General features: G+C 40.8%; 1 pseudogene; it reads left to right on the forward strand.

The window, feature by feature from the left end:
• The first annotated feature begins 18,106 nt into the window (after window positions 1–18,106).
• On the forward strand, window positions 18,107–18,350 carry LOC129498439 (NADH dehydrogenase [ubiquinone] 1 alpha subcomplex subunit 1-like; annotated as a pseudogene).
• Window positions 18,351–18,804: the final 454 nt, after the last annotated feature.

An 18,804-nucleotide genomic window follows, 5' to 3' on the forward strand; every position in this document is an offset into this window, starting at 1 on the left:
GTGCAAACGTCCGTGTGCATGGGCTGATCCTGGGAGTAAGCCCATGATTGAGAGACACGCCGTCTAAGTCTACACACAGGGTACCCCACCCCAGCCCGTCTTTCAGGCCTCCAAATGCATTCCATCAGTGAAGCTGAAAATATTGTTAGACCATCTGAGGCAGTAACTTCTTTTTGTCGGTGGCTAAATTTCATATCCAAATATCTACAGGGACAGTGAGCCTCAAGTTGCCTTCCCTTGCTAATTCAAGGGCCCACTTTTGGCCAAGACTTTGCATGATCACATTATTTGGAGAGTTTTGTCGACTTTCATTTCAAACACAGTAGGTGTCAAAAATTGCTTTCCATGGTAGTCAGTTATTTCTGTCTCTAAACACTGCAATTTTGTTACAAAGAACTTAGAGGGTTATGAACTTTGTTCTAATCTCCTATGTGCAAAAGAGCTGATAACACACTGTTTGTTCCCTATAATGCTAAAACTGCTTGTTCGATGCCATGGGGATTTTTAAATTATTTGTCTCCAAGTGTTTCAAAGTACTTGAAGTTTTCATTCTGATTTTCTCTAAGCTCAAATGTCTGCTTCAAAATTATAAGACTCCTTGAGATTTCCTGGAGATTTAGTCATGTTGCTCATAAATACATTCTGGAACAAAGAAATAATACCTTTGGGTAGCTTTCCTAAACGTCACCAATAGCCAGCATCCATTAAGCACATATTCCAGATAGGACATCAGGACATGCTCTGAGGATCCACACTGGAGGGCTAAGTTCCCACCACTTAAAACATTCAGCAGACAACAGCAACAACAACAAAAATAAATAAAAATAAAAATAAAAATAAAAATAAAAATAAAAATAAAAATTCAGTGTTAAAAAGAGCATAACATGCAGAACTACCAAAGAATGTCTTCTAGGGAAACACATTTTGCAGTTTCATCTGCTCTCTGCCTTTGAAAAACGCAAACCAGACCATTTCTGGAGCTTAAAATTCTTAACTTCCAATAAGATGCATTTTTTGGAGAAGATGTTATCTTGTTCTGAAGCAGAAGAAACACTTGAGCAGCACCTCCCTGAGGGTAGAAATACCAGTGTAAGAATGAGAGAGAGAGCAATAGCTCCCTCTCATGGTAGAGGGGGGTCCTTGCAGGAAGAGGGCACCTGAGTCCCCCAGGGGTCTAGAACTTACCCCTATCTAGAACTTACCACAAGGTTCTCATATTTCTCCTACTCAGAGGAAAATCCCCACCTAGGTTCATGAGTTCTGTGACTCTTTCTGTTCATGTGGGCTTGTGGACGAAACATACACTTCACAGGATGAGTGAGGGAGAAGAAAGATTGGCAAGCACGTCGAGATGAACCAAATGTTACCTGCCAGTCTTCCCTGTTGGTCTTCAGATGTCCTGTCTCTTCAGCTTGTAAACTTCCTGGAAACAAGGGCATATATCAGAGATTTATTGTGGCACCATCGAGGCACCATGAATATGTGCACACATGAGGATGTACACATCGTGTTGAATTCATGGTAACAGGTTATCATCTAAAAATAAGCCTTCTCAGGCACCTGGGTGGCTCTGTCTGCTGAACATCTTCCTTCGCCTCAGGTCATGATCCCGGAGTCCTGGGGTCAAGTCCCACATTGGGCTCCCTGCTCAGTGGGGAGTCTGCTCTCTCTCTCTCTCTATCCCTCTCCCTGCTTGTGCTCACTCTCTCTCTCTCTCTCTCTCTATCTGTCAAATAAATAAAATCTTAAAAAAAAATAAGTAAGCCTTCTCCCAAAACTTCAGGGACCGCTCCTCTGAAAGCTCTTTCTTTGCCTGAAATCTTCTGTGAAGTGAGTTAACTGCTCATAGGAAACTTGCAGCCAAATCAGTTTCTTTATTCAAGACAGTGGCAGCCAGGCACACTGGGAGAGCAATTTTGTAAATGGATTGGCAATAGACTTATATTTCCCCATAATGCATCTATCATAAAACTGGATGAAACAGTTTGAGAGATCATAGCTCAGTCCAATAATTCAAGTCACCACCAGATTTTGGGAATGTTACTTCTTTGCTAACCCACAGAGGAAGAACCCGCTCTCCCAGGATCCCCCAGCAGCCAGGACCGGGGGAGCAGAATCCTCTTGGATCTTAGTGCACAAGGCAGGCAACATCACTGAGTCATGCTTGGTCCAGCAACTCCTCTGCTAGCAACCCAACCCAAACCAGCCTCTCCTCTAACTTCCTCAAGGCAAAGCTCTGGGACCCACAGTTAAAAATCACGTTTAGGAAAGCTGCCTATGGGAAGCAACCTTTACCCTGGCCCAAGAGCCAGAATCAAGTAGCCATTGTCTCTGGTTCTGATGGCAAGAGAAAGGTAGCTTATTGACTACATCTGTCTTCTCAACCACCATGAGATGGTGGAGTAATGGTGGAGTAATGCCATGAGAAACATCTGTCAGGAAGAATAGGAGAACCACATTTGGGAAATTCGAATTTCTGGGCTTTTTTTTTTTTTAATCTTAGTCACTGTTGATGCATAGAATTGAGTAGTTTCCTGACTGTTATAAAAAGAAATCATTTAAATTAAAACATGAAGGCACTCACATTTTGCAAAAGTGCTCACATTCATTTCCCACATGCACTATTTCATCAGCTCCCAAGGTGACCCTATGGGAAAACCATCCCTCTTTTGGCAGAGGAAAGTGACCACAGACTAGAAATCAGAATCATCAATTGGGTTATTGGAGGGATCCAAGAAAATCAAGGCGTTGTTGGGGTGGGGTGGTTATTGTGAAAACCACCTCCATAATTCATCTGGCTGTGTCCAGTACGTGGTGACTCAGTGCACCAGGATGTCCTGAGACCTTAGAGCACAGACCACACAGCAGCATTGTGCAGATGGCATTCTTGCTCTGTTCTCTAAATCTTGCTATTCGGTCATCTGGGCTGGATTAGAGTAATGATTCTGTGACAGCATGGCCTTAAAACAAAGATCTTTTGACAAGGGTCATCTTTTTTTTGAACTGCAGCAAGAGCCATGGAATTGATTAGTGGCCATGAAGTAATGTGGGTCACCAAAATGACAAGATATCTAATGTCGGTACTAAATATTGTCAGGACCTACTGCCAGAACCTGGCCCAGGCTGCAGCCTGATACTTAAAAAGAAGACAGAGGCTCAACAAGAGCATCTGAGACCTGGACAGACCACTCTACTGATGTAGAAAAGACCTAGGGGGTCTCATTCAGCTGGATAGGGCTGGGGGCTATGGGAGATGCTGGGGAAAGGTCCTGTCCAGTCAGCCAAGCACAATTTCCACTGCAAATGGCAACAGAAGATCAGAGTCCAAGCAAGCTGTCAGCAGGGAGGGACACTGGGATATGGAGAGTGACTCGCACAATGCATTTGGAAAGTACTTAAGAGAGACCAGCGGATACCAGCTCAGAGCAGCTGCAGTGAGTCGCCAGTCTCTGGGAACTGGGGCAGGACTACAGTCTCTAAAGGAGGCTAGCAGTAGAAAGGTGGGGCTCCACTGGGAAAGAGATGCCTAGTTCTAGATAAGTTATATGAAACAGGCATGGACTCAGGTTCAGCAATTATGGCCGATATCAAGCCATGAGAGTGAAGAAGGTCTAGTACCTGGATATCTGAATTGGGTGCCAAACACCTACCTCAATGCAAATGTCTTTGTGGCAGAGACAGCTGGCTATCCCCCCAAACATGTGGTTTTCCTGTTCCATAGTAGTGAGTTGTTACTGAGAAATGGCTTCTCAGCAAGGTCCCATATCAACTAGTCCCTTTTGTATCCCGAAGGAGCCCTGTGAGCAGCCTTTGCCAGTGGAAGTGAGGGATGCAATGGGTGCCCCTTCTGCCCAAAGCAAGAAGCAGCATAGCCTCCCCTCTTCCTCCCTTGTCCATCAGCTGGAAGTAAAGAACAACAGATGGATGGACCTTGGAACTCCAAACCAGCACAGAGAGGAAGCTGCCCTCCAAGTGGGAACAATGCATCTGACCTTGGCAGAGCAAGGAACAAACATTGTGTTAAGTTGCTTATATGTAAAGGTTTGTTTGTGGCTCATTTAAGGTCACACATCTGGCAAATGAAAGTCCTGAACTTGAGCTCTATAACTGCCTCTTAGCCCAGGGCTTTTTCCACTGTGTTCTGGTTGTCCTTCAACTTAGATTTCTAATTTACCGTGTCCCATGGTTTCGTCTGACAGCCCACATCTTCCCTCAGTTTTGAAGAAAGCTAAGGGCTTATAGGAAGATCTTTGAACTTGTAGTTGATCAATCTATCTCTGTGGCTTCAGCTTCTTCCCTCAAGAAATGAGGTGAGTCAGCCAGATGGGTTATGAAAAATATGACCTCACAGTGTGGAAGTCTAGATGGCCTGATGGCTACTCAGCTCAACAACCCTGCCTAGTGTCCTCTTCTGGCTTGACCTGACCATGGCCATGGAAGACCTGAAGCTGATGTTATCCTAAGGTTGTCCTCTAAGCCCTAACCAAAGTCATAGCTCCCCAGGCCTGAGACTGGTGTGGAATTGGTTCAGATTCCTCTCTGTGTACCTGTGGCCCCTGTCACAGGATGGTATATTTCTCAATTCAGGTTATCTATTGCTACATAATGAACCACCCCAAAACTAGTAGTTTAAACAACCATTGTGGTTTGCCCACAGTTCTGCAGGTCAGGATATCAGAAATAGTCCTCATTTAGTGTTTCCCAGACAGTGCAGGAAGATACAGGTTAGACTGAGATTTTCTTATGGCTCTACCGTGCTGTGTCAAGATGCTCACTCCAAGACCTGTTGACCAAGAACCTCAGGCCCTCTCCACATGAGACTCTTGTGGAATTTTGTGGGCTGCCTCTAAGCATGAGGGAGTATCCCAAGAGAGAGCATTCCAGGAGAATGAGATGGAAGCCTCACCATCTCTTATGGCCTGGCTTCAGAAGTCTCAATACACCACTTCACTGCATTCTGTTGGTCAAGCAAGTCACTAGTCCAGTTCAGATTCAGGGGAGGAAATTTTTATTTCACTCCTTCAGGGGAGAAATAACAAGGGAATTGTGGCCACATCTACCCTCCGAACCATCCTTGCTGGACAGCATCCAAATACGTCATTTGCATAAATGACAACAGATTCAGGATTCTTCAAGACCTGGAAGATACCAATTTTGTCCATGTAAGTGAATTCCTACCAAGCCCAGGCAGCCCCCACTGATGCCATCTTCTTGCTGGCAAGTTGATTCCTTCTAAGACAGTGTCCCTCTCCTCCATGAGCCCCTCTGGATTCCATAAATACTTGCCATTTCTGATACGAGACAGATTCTTACACCGAGCTTACCTTCAAGGGGTGGCTTCTAAGAAGAGCTTCAGAAGAATTGCTCATCCTTCCACTTTATCCCCCAGGATGTCCATCATACCTGGTGAAAGGAATACGAGAAATTGAAGACCTATATGAAATATTAGGTACTAAACCAGGTCAGAATTTATTCCAGAAATTTTGATGCCTACACTTTAAATATTGAACATTGGGTGAACTGACACCTAGTCCAGATGTGAGAAAGGGGCCATTGGAAAGACACCCTCTACTGATAAAGATGGAGGTATGAGCATTAGCTCTACCTTGTACCATCTCAACTCAAAAGTGAAGGGTGCTCATGATTGGGTATTGGTAAATACAAGAATGCTTTGACTGGGCTGGTTATTCAGATTCAGTTTATTCTGTAGGGGAACTGCAGATCTTGGTTGCTGGAATTTTTAAATCCTGGTTCTATTCACCTAAGAAAATTGTGATGGGGGCTAATATGTACCTCCCAGGGCTGTTGCAAGACCTAAGAGTTAACATATGTTAAAGCACCTAATGCCTAGTGCACATGTTGAATGTATCTGAACAGGACTTCAAGCCTGTTCTTTTGGCCATTGGCCTTACTTTACCCCTAGTCCCAGTGTCTTGAGTCCAGGTGATTTCTTTCTCAAGCTGTGGCATGCAGGCCCCATGCGCACTTTGATTATGGCCTTTCAGACACTGTTCTGGAATATGTCAGTGCCCACAAAGTTGCCCCATCCTGTTGCCCTTGCTATTCTTTTGAGTTACTCATATATTATATGAAAACTGCTAATGACCAAGATCACTCACTGTTGAACATTCTTTTGTGTGTACCCTATATTTTACTTTCTAAATATTTGCATAAAATTTCAGTATAAAATGAGACATTGCTTACAAGTTCATGATGAATACTGATATTGTGTTTAGAAAGCCATATCTTTACAAAGTTATCTTAGAAATCAACTTACTTATAGAAAATGTAGCCATCAGGCATTTCTAGGGCTAGTCTGACTTATTATGGAATGTTCTAGTTTTGCTATTTATACCAACCTTTTAAACACAATCATGTAGGAGTTTGCACTTTACAAGAGACATGGTTCTTTAAAATAGATTTATCATCCTCTTTAGCTCCTTCTGAATTTCTCTATATAATTGTGGCCTGTTTGAGTAAAGACCAGGAATGTGCCTGGTCATCTGACTGTCCTTGTCCCAGTGCTTCTCAACCTTTTCAATCATTTTGCTTTCGTGGCGCCCATTGAAAATTATATTTGTCCATCCCATTAGCATAAATATTGGATCTGCTGAAAGCAGAAGCTGATAGGCCTGGGGCTGTTGCAGTTCCAAGGACCAATAAAATGTGGGGGTCATTCCTAGTGCAAAGGTTGGGAAGCCCTGTTCAAGTAGATTGGCATTAGTGACCGTCTATCAAAAAAGAGAGTAAGTACCAATCCAGCCTGTCCCAGGTGCTATGAAAGATGCAAATCCATCATGAAAATGAGGCTGATTCTTAAATAGCTCACAATATCACTGGGGACACTGGAGTGATTACAATCAGATGAAATAAATGAATGAATGAAAGAGATGAAAACAATCACAGCAAAATACATAACACAGATCACAGTAAAACCATGTGTTTCAGGGATCCCTGGGTGGCGCAGCGGTTTGGCGCCTGCTTTTGGCCCAGGGCGTGATCCTGGAGACCCGGGATCGAATCCCACGTCAGGCTCCTGGTGCATGGAGCCTGCTTCTCCCTCTCCCTCTCCCTCTCCCTCTCCCTCTCCCTCTCCCTCTCCCTCTCCCTCTGCCTCTCCTCTCCTCTGCTATGTCTCTCTCTCTCTCTCTCTGTGTGTGTGTGTGTGACTATCATAAATAAATAAAAATTAAAAAAAAAACCATTTCAGTGCAGGTAACTTATCAGTACTGCTGTCATGATTCAGAGGTGAGTAGTAGAATAGATGGAGAAGAGTGCAGTGAGGTAGGACTTGAGCAAGCAAAACCTGTTGAGTCGAATTTGGATAAACAAAGTAGAGGAGGGTTCCCAGTGAGAACAACAGCATTCGTGAAGAATGGCATGACTTGCTTGTGGGTTGAAGAAGAGACATCCTGCCAGATATCTAATGAGGTCATGTTTGTAAAATTGTCCTACACCTTACAAAGCACCCATAAGTGTCATGTTATTAGGAACATTTTTATTGTAGTGGATATTGTGGAAATTGAAGTTAACCCAAGAAGAGTTCTCATCTCATCTTTCTCATATACTGGGTAATTATGAATGAGTTACTTAGACCACTTGGCTCCCTTGGGCACATAGGGTTCTTCAGGGGATTTAATATCCTATCTGGAATGTACTTTCCATGATGTCTGGCCTCCGATGATCCTTAATGCTGTCCAGCACTAGTGCCCTGTTTATACCATTATTGTGTATTTTGTCTTTCACTCTAACAAGCAGGTGTTCTGAGTTTTAAAGACAGAATTGAAAAGAAGGGGTCATTTGAAATCCCTGGATTCTGTTTGCTCTCAAATGTCCTAACTGACTTTATTATCCTTCCCTTCAGGTCAACATGAAGTTAGGGTGAGTCATCTGCAATCAAAACCAACCCAGGGTGTAAGTTTGCATGCTACAGCTAATCTGCAGCCTAAACAATACCCCAAAACCACATTTTTGAACTTTCTGGCTGATAAGCTTTACTGGAGTTCTTGCCATATGTTCAGCTTCCCAGTCCTCCTCTGGAGATTCTGATCTAGTGGGTCTGAAATCCTGCAGATTATTTTAATGCTAGGGAGGCTTGAGAAAACCAATGCAAGGCCAGCATTATCCTCACTACCCTGAGGAAACAAAAGTTCTGTATAAATTGGAACAGTTTTTCATACAACAAACCTTTAACACACTTTCATGGGATTTGTGGAAGAATGGTGATGCTCTCTGTAAAAATTTGCTACTCTGGCATGCAGAATGTAGTGGACTACCTTGACCTAGTAAAAATCTACAGAATATAAAGACTAGCTTTTGTCACAAAGTGCATCCCTTTCCTGTAAAGTTAAATAGGATGAGATATATACAATTTCTATCTGTCAATTGTATCTCAATAAAGATGGGTGAAACTTCTGAAAAGCTAAAATTAAAACTCAAAAAAATTTTTAATCAAAATGTACTTTATTTTAGAAGAAGCTCATTTAAGATCCAGAAGTGATACTGATTTTCATGTCTTATTAAACTGGTTTAATATTATTTTACTTCATAGGCTGAGTTTTCTCAAAGTATGATTCACTTGAATGTTTAAATAAATTTTTTTATTATTTCTGATTGCAGTGTGAATTCCTCCCCAGATCTAGTACCAAGTGAAAGCCTATGCCTTCTGATGAATTAGTAGGGCTTTTGTTATTGGATAATGAGAACAATTTGACACCTGAGTTAGACACAATTATAAAAAAATCAACTTCTAGATGTAATCCATATATGTTAGCAACATTAACTGTAAACTTATCAAAACTGGCTGACATCATTTATATCATATGGAAACAATAGCTGAAATACTTATGGAAAAAATCTATGAGATCACTACTACAAAAAGTGACTCTTTACTCCTGAATTTTGTCACACACGCATCTTTGACCAATTTTCAATGCCTTGACATAATCTAATCAGTTGTTCAATTGTTACACACATCCAAAGACACCAGAGGCCTATGGAATTAAGAGATGGGAAGAAATTTTATCTAATTTACAAGAGATTCAACACAAGATTTACAAACAAATCCAGAATCTTAGGACTCTTATAGATGGTTCACCATGGCCTACCCTTTAATTTTATGGAGGGCAAAGCTGGAAGGAAGAGATGTTATGGGATTTGTCTATGGTGTGAATACAAGGAGGAGCTTAGTACCTATGGCAGAAATTCAGGAAAGGCAGGGCCCTGGGGAACCTGCTACCTAGAGGAGCTCAAGCCAATGTCTACTGGCTCTATGCTCCATCCTCAGACCCTGGCACCCGCTGGGGTCCCAGTAAATAGTTGTTAAGTTGGATTGAATTCAATAACTTTTGTCAAAGCCATTAAAAAGTTTGAGGGGAAAAAAAAGTTTGAGGAAAATACACCGTAAAGTATGAAGCTCACTCTCTAGGAAAAAACATTGCTATAAACATTTCAAAAAGAATCCAGAGAGCAAATGGCAAACTGGTTTTTGTTCTGGAAAGGACAGGGAGGGGGAGGTAGCATCATGCTAACTCAAGCTCTGCAGATGTTGGATAATTTTGGATCTCATTTATTCACAGAGAAAACAAAATGTGGCCTCATTACAGTCAGAAGAGGGTTATTTGAGGCCAGCTGATGTAAACTTAGTAAACATACACACACAGGGGTGCTCACAGAAATATGGACATCTACACCAAAACAAAACCTGAAAACTCTTCCCCTGTCTGTGCCTCAGAGGAGAAGTGGGGGATCCTTGAGCACCCCACAAAGCACTGCCCAACATAGCAGACACAGACACACATGACAGTGGTTGTTATAGAGGCAGGACTGCAGAGCATCACTTGGAATCCTTCCTAGCCAGCATTCTAACTGAAGACACGATTGACAAAAACAACAGCATAAGGTATATATGCACAGGGAACATTACACATGGGGACCCAAGAGGAGGCCTGGTACCATGTGCAGTCAAGTCCCTCTGGGGTGTCTATCAGAGTCCCCATGAGTGTACTCAACTACCTTGTCCATGATCATAGTATCCCAGGAGAACTCCATACACCCAGGGCACTGACCTTAGGACCCTCCCAAACAAACATCTGTGCAACTCATCTGTGTGGAACATAGGCAGCAGGGATAAGTATGATGTGAGTTCTTGCTCTGTTCCTCACTAGCTACATGACTCAAGTTCATTAATATTTTCATTTCCTGATGAAAATAAAGATGCCACCCACCCAGTAGAATTTTGGTGAGGAGTAAAGGATCAGAGGAAAATACAGTGCTGGACACACACTATGAATGGTACAGATGGTGGTCACTGTTATCATTACACAAATTCATGTCCCTCAAGAAATAAACAAGGCCCAGAAAGGGAGATGGCAGAGAAAGGAAAACCATTGGCTTCCCCATCATGCTAGGTACCCCCATTTGCAACTCCATGCTTACTTATTGGTTTCCTCATTTATCCCCTCCCTGCCCCTGACTTCCCTGAAACCCATGCCTTCTCCACCATTATATCCCTAACAGATAGTAGAAGTCAAATTAAATACTTGTTGGATTAATGACTTCTTTCTGTCCATACTGACCTTTCTTCCATTGTTGTCCATCCTCTCAAAATAAGTGTTAGAATAAGGGATAAAAAGAGAGAGGGAGAGGGAGCTGAAGAAGTCCAAAGAAAAAAACAAATCTGGCTCCCAGTCTCCTAGAGATAAAGCCTGTAGTGCCACCATATTTCTCCCAGGCCATATCAGTAAGTCCAACATAAAAGCAGGAAGAACAGCAAAAAAGAAGACGCTAAACTACTTATTTTTAAAGAAATGAAGAATTATTCAACATGAGTGTCCCAAATGAAGGACCTGGATGTCAACTGCCACAATTGTGAGACCAAACTACATGGTTGGATTGTTTTCATTTTCTGCAGAGATCTTTCACTTAGCCTGAGTGTTTAATCTACACATAATGCTTTAAGTTAAATAGCTTTATCCATTGTGTAGGCAAAGAGACAGACTCAAATCGGTTGTGTCTCATCCCATCAAGCATCCGGTAAGTGAAAGAAGACTCAAGTCTAGCACTTCCAAATGTAAATTCAGGGCTCCCCACAACACCCTGGCTCCATGGGCACCCCAACCCTGTGGAGACTCCAGCCCTATGGGCAACCCAGTGCTGTGGACACCCTGACACCATGGACACCCTGGCCCTGTGGATAATCTAGTCCTGTGGGCACCTCAGCCTCATGGGCACCCCAGCCCTGTAGAAACCCCTACTCTGTGAATACCCTGGCCCCATGGCCCTAATATCTACAGGTAGTTCCCATGCCTGTCACAGCTCTTAATGTTGTCAGATCCTTGTTGACCACCCTTTCCATCCCTCCTGCTTCTACCTACTGGCTACCCAGTGTGCTATTGAGGCCAAGAATGGGATAGGGTGTTAATGGGCATTCTTTGAGGTAAGTATCAGATACCAAAGGCCTTATTAAGGGAAGAATTTCAAATTTTGTGAGAAGAGTGGTAGGTGTAGTGGGCTTTCGATCCTTGTTCCTCCTCTTCGTTCATGTTGTTCTCTTCTTATCTCTATAACTAGTTGATTCCCTTTTCCTCAAGAGCATTTTGCCAGCCAAATAACTCAGAACTCAGGGTGGGAGATGCTGATTAGTGCCATGGTGCCTCCGTTTTGATGCCTCGGATCTGCATTTGGGACCGTGCATTTGGATACACAGCCCCTACCTAAATTCTTTCACCAAAGGAGCCATAAACATGTGTCTTATATTTTATGAAAGAAGGGAGGGAGGCAGAAGGGAAGAAAAAAGAAAGGAAAGGAGAAGGGAAAGATAGAAAAGAAGGAGGAAAGCAGAGAAGAAAGAAAGAAAGAAGAAAGAAAGAAAGAAAGAAAGAAAGAAAGAAAGAAAGAAAGAAAGAAAGAAAGAAAGAAAACTTTCTAGTCACCTGGGAAAGATTTGTGTTTCACTCTTCCAAAATTCCCAACACATAGTTAAGAATTTGAAAACAAACAGGTTACTATGAAGCAGAACCAGCATCCAAAGGAGAGCAGTCTCCAAGGTGCCCTTGGACACGAGGGCTGTGCACCTCTCTTGTGTTTCCTGCTTGGTGTTTTGTGAGGCCTACTACGTGATAGATGCCATCAATGTCTGTTAAGTGGATAAACATCTCCATAAAACTATAGTCTTACACAAATTCTTTCATGAAAAGAGGAAGAAAAATCTCAGACGTGCTTTAAAAATTTCTTGTAGCTAGTTTGTCTCCATCTTACTCTATCTACAGAAGCCAACAAGCACAGTTGGAACAAATAGGTTAATAAAACCAAGCCAGATGGCCAGCCATTAATTTTGCTGCTTCTCTGCAGCCATTACAGATTTATCTTTTAAAGTTCTACACTAATCAGAGTGTAAATTCCCCTGAAGCCATTTGGTGCCTTGGCAAGTAAGCCAAACCATGAATTTCTAAGAATACTGAACCCTCATAAGTCCCTACAGACTTTCCCTCATCCTGTTATTGACCCTGAAAAATCAGCTGTCTTGAAAACACCATTATAAAACATTATACTTTGATGCTATATCCTTTCATTAATTTTTATTTATCTCACTTGAAATATGTGCCCATTAGAATAGATACTCAGTTTACATTTGAACTCTTGGTGAAGGGAAAACTGAGCTTCTGGCCCAAGTGGTGTGGTGTATGTCAAATCTTCCTTCGTTCCACCACCATCATCACCAAACACACAAGAATAACCAAGAACATGCAACTGAGAAGGTTAGGAGAGTATAACTCAGTAGAGAAGTTGGACAAACATCTTTGTCACTAGAAAAGGAAAAGAAACAGAAAAGGGGAAATTAAGGCTGACCTGCACCTGCTGTTCTCCAGCTCTGAGGGCACATAGAAGTGTCTGGGAGGGCACATGTTAAGTTAAGTAGTTAGGGATTAAAACTAAGCTCTCCATTTGAACTGGGTTGGATCAGACTCCTCTTCCTACAAGGGAAGGACAATAGGAACAAATGTGGTGGGCAATGCGAGCTGCTAATATAGAAAGGCACAAGGAAGGTGACACTGGCTTACATGTAGGACCTGAGTCTCAGCAACTCAAGTTTATTTTATAACTAGGTCAGGAACACCTGAAGCAGCAGGACAACATTTGGTTCTAGATTCTGAGCTGCAGGTAAACAAGGCAGAGGCATGCACAAAATGACTAGCTAGGGCAGGTGAAAAGAGGGAAGGACTGTGAAGGGAATGGACAGGAGGGAGAGAAAGTGACTAGATGTGCCTGCAAATCTAAAGTGAGAAACACCAATGCTAAGAGTGACACACCACAGATCAACTACTTGGAAATGAAATGACCCCAGAGGAAATAAAAATCACTCTAAAACATGAAACATGGCTTTAAAATAAAGTTATGTTTGATACTCATAGGTTAAAGTAAAAAATAACAACTATTTAAGAAGTGAGAGATTCTTAAACAACATGGAGAGTAATAGCATTAAAAAGAATCTATTTAAATCCCTAGAAATTAAAGCAAAATAGTTTGTAAATTAGAAAATACCCAGTTTAGGGGTGCCTGAGTGGCTCAGTTGATTAAGCACCTGCCTTCAGCTCAGGTCATGTTCCAGGGTCTTCAGATTGAGCCCCACATAGGGCTCTCTACTCATCAGGGAGCCTACTTCTCCCTCTCCATTGCTTGCTTCTCCCCTTGCTTTGCTCTCTCTCTGTGTCAAGTAGATAAATAAAATATCTTTTTAAAAAAGAAAAAAAATAACCAGTTTAAAAAAGACACTCAGGCAACACATTTTAAAAATTAAAGAATTAAAGAATATTTTTGAAATGTATCTATTATGCAGAAGACAGATAAGACATTTGAAATATGAAAAAGACACAGAAGATCTCTACACACATCATGCATGACATAAAGGTAAAATGTAAGTGGTATTAAGAGAATCTTCAGGGATCCCTGGGTGGTGCAGCAGTTTGGCGCCTGCCTTTGGCCCAGGGCGTGATCCTGGGATCGAATCCCACGTCGGGCTCCCGGTGCATGGAGCCTGCTTCTCCCTCTGGCTGTGTCTCTGCCTCTCTCTCTCTCTCTCTCTCTCTCTCTCTCTCTGACTATCATAAAAAAGAGAGAGAGAGAGAGAGAATCTTCAAAACTGCCAGACTAAAAGTACTGATTACCTACAGAGAAACCAGCAATTAGTTGAAAAGTTAATATTTCATCAATGACAATGAATGACAACTGATGCCAGAAGACAATAATATCTTCAGGAACTAAGGGAAAAGTATAACATCAGATTAAAAAATTATCATTCTAAAGTAACAGGAAAGAAAAGACATTTTCAGAGAGTGAAAATAAGAGTTTATTACCACTCCTGGGTCATTTCTGCATAATAGTCCAAAACTATTAAAGTACACATGTAAAAAGCAGAGAAGTAAACCTGGTACTTGAGAAATCATGATTAGCATAGAAATTGATGAAATACAGTGATTAATTTCATCCACTATAGAGCATAGACAAAATCAGAATGATAAATTACTGACAGCAATTAACAATCAAAATGAGGGGAGAAATAATTACAGAAGTGGTGGAGGGAATGGTAAAGCAACCCAATGTTCTTTTTATTTTTGAGGAAAACAAAACAAATAATAAATTTAGATTTTGTTGGAAATTTTCATATCTGTGTACATGTCTTAAGTTAACACAACTGTTGAAGAAATAGAAATGTAATCTGTAGATTGCAGACCAGAAGAAAGACATGAGGCAAAAACAAAACCACCAGATCAACCCAGCAAAAGACAGAAACAGCAGAAGAATATAAAAATCTAAGTAAACAGACAACATGAAAATAAGGAGATAATATTCATAACAGAATGGTCTGAATGTGGACCCCTCCAAAGTATAGCCCACTACGGACATGCGTAGTTGTTTGGAAGATGATTCCAGCAAGCGTATGTGAGTAAGGAAATATAAGAAAGCCATTAAAGGTGTGCTGGTGAGCTGGTGAGCTGGTGGGTGTTTTGGGAGCTTGGGGTTCAGTCAAAGTGGGGACCCTCTCAAACTGTAAGAACCTAGAGGCAGAATCACCCATTGTGTAGTGGAGGCACTGAGCCACCACCCCATTGACCACAGTTGCCTCCCTGTGGCTTGACTTCCCATCATTTCAGCACTGAACCTGTCTCTGGCAGAGCAAGTGCCTACAGCACCTAAGAAGGTCTACAAGCAAAGACAAAGGAGGATACAGACATGTGAGCTGAGGACATCAGCCTGCAGGGACGTGCCTCAGCTCAGGAGCATTCAGGACGGTGGAGGTGATGTTGGAAGTGGCAGCAACAGCACCTGCCACAACATGTAAGAGAACTGAAATCATCCACTTGAGAGATGATTAGATTGGCTTGAAAAAATACCCACATGCTGCTTACCCCTAATAAAATTAAACAGAAAGTTTCCAAATATGGGGCATGAAACAATATACTGAAGAAAAATCTTTATACTTGTGCCTAAGAACAAGCACAAAAGTGCTTGCTGGGCAGATGGCAACAAATCTAACACCCTTATGTTCATCAAAAGGAGAAGAGCTAAATGGATTATAGTCACATAAGGAACACTTCATGTGGGAAAGTCAAATGGGAAAATCCTGTGGAAACACTGTGCCACTCTAATCTAGTTAATAACAGAAGGCCTTAGCAACACTGTACATGTATACAGATAATTTATATTTCAGTTTATTGTCTTCTCATATAGTTCAACATTTTTAACTCTTAATATTGCCATATATTTATGATTGAGTAGATTAATCATGAGCTTTCCCTTAAATGATTTGCCATCAAAAGTTTTTCAGTAAAGAACAAAGATACATCCTCTTTAAAAAGTCATATGCACAAAGAGGTTCACTGGTTTCACTAACTAGTTAAAACTTAAGTGTTTGACATAAGTAAATAGTTGCAAGTTTTCGAAGGGTGGAGGCATTAAAAATAAAGATATAGGGAAAAATCTTATGAAATAGTATGCACAAATGATTCTAATGATGGTATGAGAGAAAGGGAGGGAGGGAAAACAGAAAAGTAAAATAGAAAAAGCAAATGAAAAAATTCAAGAAACAATGGTGATAACAGAAAATGATGAAGTAAGTCAGTTAACCTAAAATCCTAATATTTATTGGAGGAGCAAAGAAATGAAATACTTAGTTTTAAATATAACAGAAGATATGGGGCAGCCCTGGTGGTTCAGTGGTTTAGCGCCGCCTTTAGCCCAAGGTGGGATCCTGGAGACCCAGGATAGAGTCCCAAATTGGGCTCCCTGCATGGAGCCTGCTTCTCCCTCTGCCTGTGTCTCTGCCTCTCTCTCTCTCTCTTCTCTGTCTCCCATGAATAAATAAATAAAATATTTAAAAAAAAAACCACAGAAGATATGCAAGGTTTCTATGCTGAAAACAGCAAAACAGAGGAAAAATATGGGGAAAATACTGAATAAGTGGAGAGGTACATGGTACTCATTAATTAGAAGGTTCCATATTGACAATTTCCCTAAAATTGTTCTATAGATCCAATGCCATCCTACTCAAAATCTCAGAAGAAATTTTTGTTGAAATTGATTAGTTGATTATAAAACATACGAAAAGGCAAAGAAAGTAGAATAATTTTTTAAAAAGTAAAATAAAACGATTTAAAAGAAGAAGAAGAACAAAATTTAAGGACTCAGCACCACCTAAATTTAAGCCTTTTTATAAAACTCTAGTGATCAGGATAATTTAGTATTGACGAAAAAGATAGACACATAAATCAATTCAACAAAATAGGGAGCATACAAATGGATTCACATGTAAATGATCAAATTATTTCCAACAAAGTTGCAAAGGTAACTTAATAAGGGGAAGACTAGTTTTCTCAACGAATAGTATTGGAACCATTGGATATCTGTGAATAAATAAACAAATAAATAAATAAAAATGCCCAGACCTTGCACCATTTACAAACACTAACCCATAACCTAAATCTAAAACTATCACATTTCTACTAGGAAACACAGGAAAACTACCAGTGACCTTGATCTAGGCAAAGGTTTCTTAAACACCGAAAACATGAGCCATAATGGAAAAAAAAATCAATTATTGAACTTCATCAGAAATAAAAACCCTTTTTCACTGAAAGACTCCATTAATAAAATTTAAAAAGCGAGCTGCTGATCAGAAGAAAACACTTACGAAGAGTATATTTGATAATTAAGTTGTGTATAAAAGATATAAAGAGCTCTCAAAACTAAATATCAATAAATCACCTTATTAAAAATGGGAGAGGGGGAAAAATAAAAAATAAAAAAATAAAAATGGGAGGAGGATTTATACAGATACTTAAGCAAGGAAATATATGTACGGGAAATAAGCACATGAAAACATGTTTCAAAAAAAAAAAGAAAAAACATGTTTCATCATCATTAGTCAGTAGAAAAAAAACAAAGTAAAGACACAGTGAGATAAAACACTACATGCTTATTAGAAGAGTTAAACTTCAAACAACACCAACAAATTGTTAATTGTTAATACCAAGCAGGGATGTAGAGTGACTGGAATGCTCATACAAAGCCAGTGACAATGCAAAAGTTGCAACTACTTTGGAAAACAGTTTGGCAATTTCTTTCTTTTTTTTAATTTTTTTTTAATTCATTTATGATAGTCACACAGAGCACACACAGAGAGAGAGAGAGGCAGAGACATAGGCAGAGGGAGAAGCAGGCTCCATGCACCGGGAGCCCGACGTGGGATTCAATCCCGGGTCTCCAGGATCGCGCCCAGGGCCAAAGGCAGGCGCCAAACCCCTGCGCCACCCAGGGTTCCCCAGTTTGGCAATTTCTTATAAAGTGAGACACACACTTACCATATGACCCAAAGATCGCACAACTAGGTATTCATGCAAGTGAAATGAAAACTGAGTTTCACAACAAATGAATGTTTACAGTGGATTCGTTCACAATGATCAAAACTGGAAATGACCCAAATGGCCTTCAGCTGGTGAGTAGATAAGCAAACTGGTACAATCACAACATGGGATACCTCACAACAATTTAAAAAATTAATTACTGATACATGCAATCCTATAGGTGAGTCTCAAATGCATGAGGCTAAATGAAAGAAAGAAGATTTCTTGGCAACCGTGGTGCACTGTGGTTGAAGATGCTGCCTGGGATTAGCCATGTGCTTGCTCATCCCTGTAGTAGCCACTGTGCAATAGATCCATGGGTTCACTAACGAGATCAAGGCAAAAAGACTTGTCCATTATTCACATCAGTGGAGTTTGATGGGAAGAGATAGGTGTATCTCTAGAGTTAATCATTACTATGTGTCAAAGGGTTTGGAGACTATCCATTAAGAAAACATTATACTATTTATTAAAAATAACTGGGTTAGGCTCATCTACTCCTGCTAGAAGGTTATGCAGTTTATCATGTATGTATACATGAATGTATGTAGTATGCAGTGTGTATTAATGAGGAGCTTTACAAAAACAATGAAAAAGTTAAAAGAAAAAAAGAAGACTCAAAAGACTAATGCTTTATGAATCATTTTATATGATGTGTAAGGAAAAACTAGGAGAAGAAAACAGATCTGGATTGTCAGGGGTGAGGCTGGGTGGAGGATTGGCTGCAAACTGGCATCAAACAGCTTTTTGGGTTCATGGGACTAGCTGGGATCTTAATTGTGTTGGTGGCTACATGACTATAAAAGCTGACGGACAGAATCATACATTAAAGAGGGTGACTGTTACTTTTCATAAACTGTCTCAATCACTGATGTAATCAAGAAAAGTAATTGAGAGTTTTCTT

This window comes from Nyctereutes procyonoides, unplaced genomic scaffold (genome assembly GCF_905146905.1).
Source record: "Nyctereutes procyonoides isolate TBG_1078 unplaced genomic scaffold, NYPRO_anot_genome, whole genome shotgun sequence".
Classification (NCBI taxonomy): domain Eukaryota; kingdom Metazoa; phylum Chordata; class Mammalia; order Carnivora; family Canidae; genus Nyctereutes; species Nyctereutes procyonoides.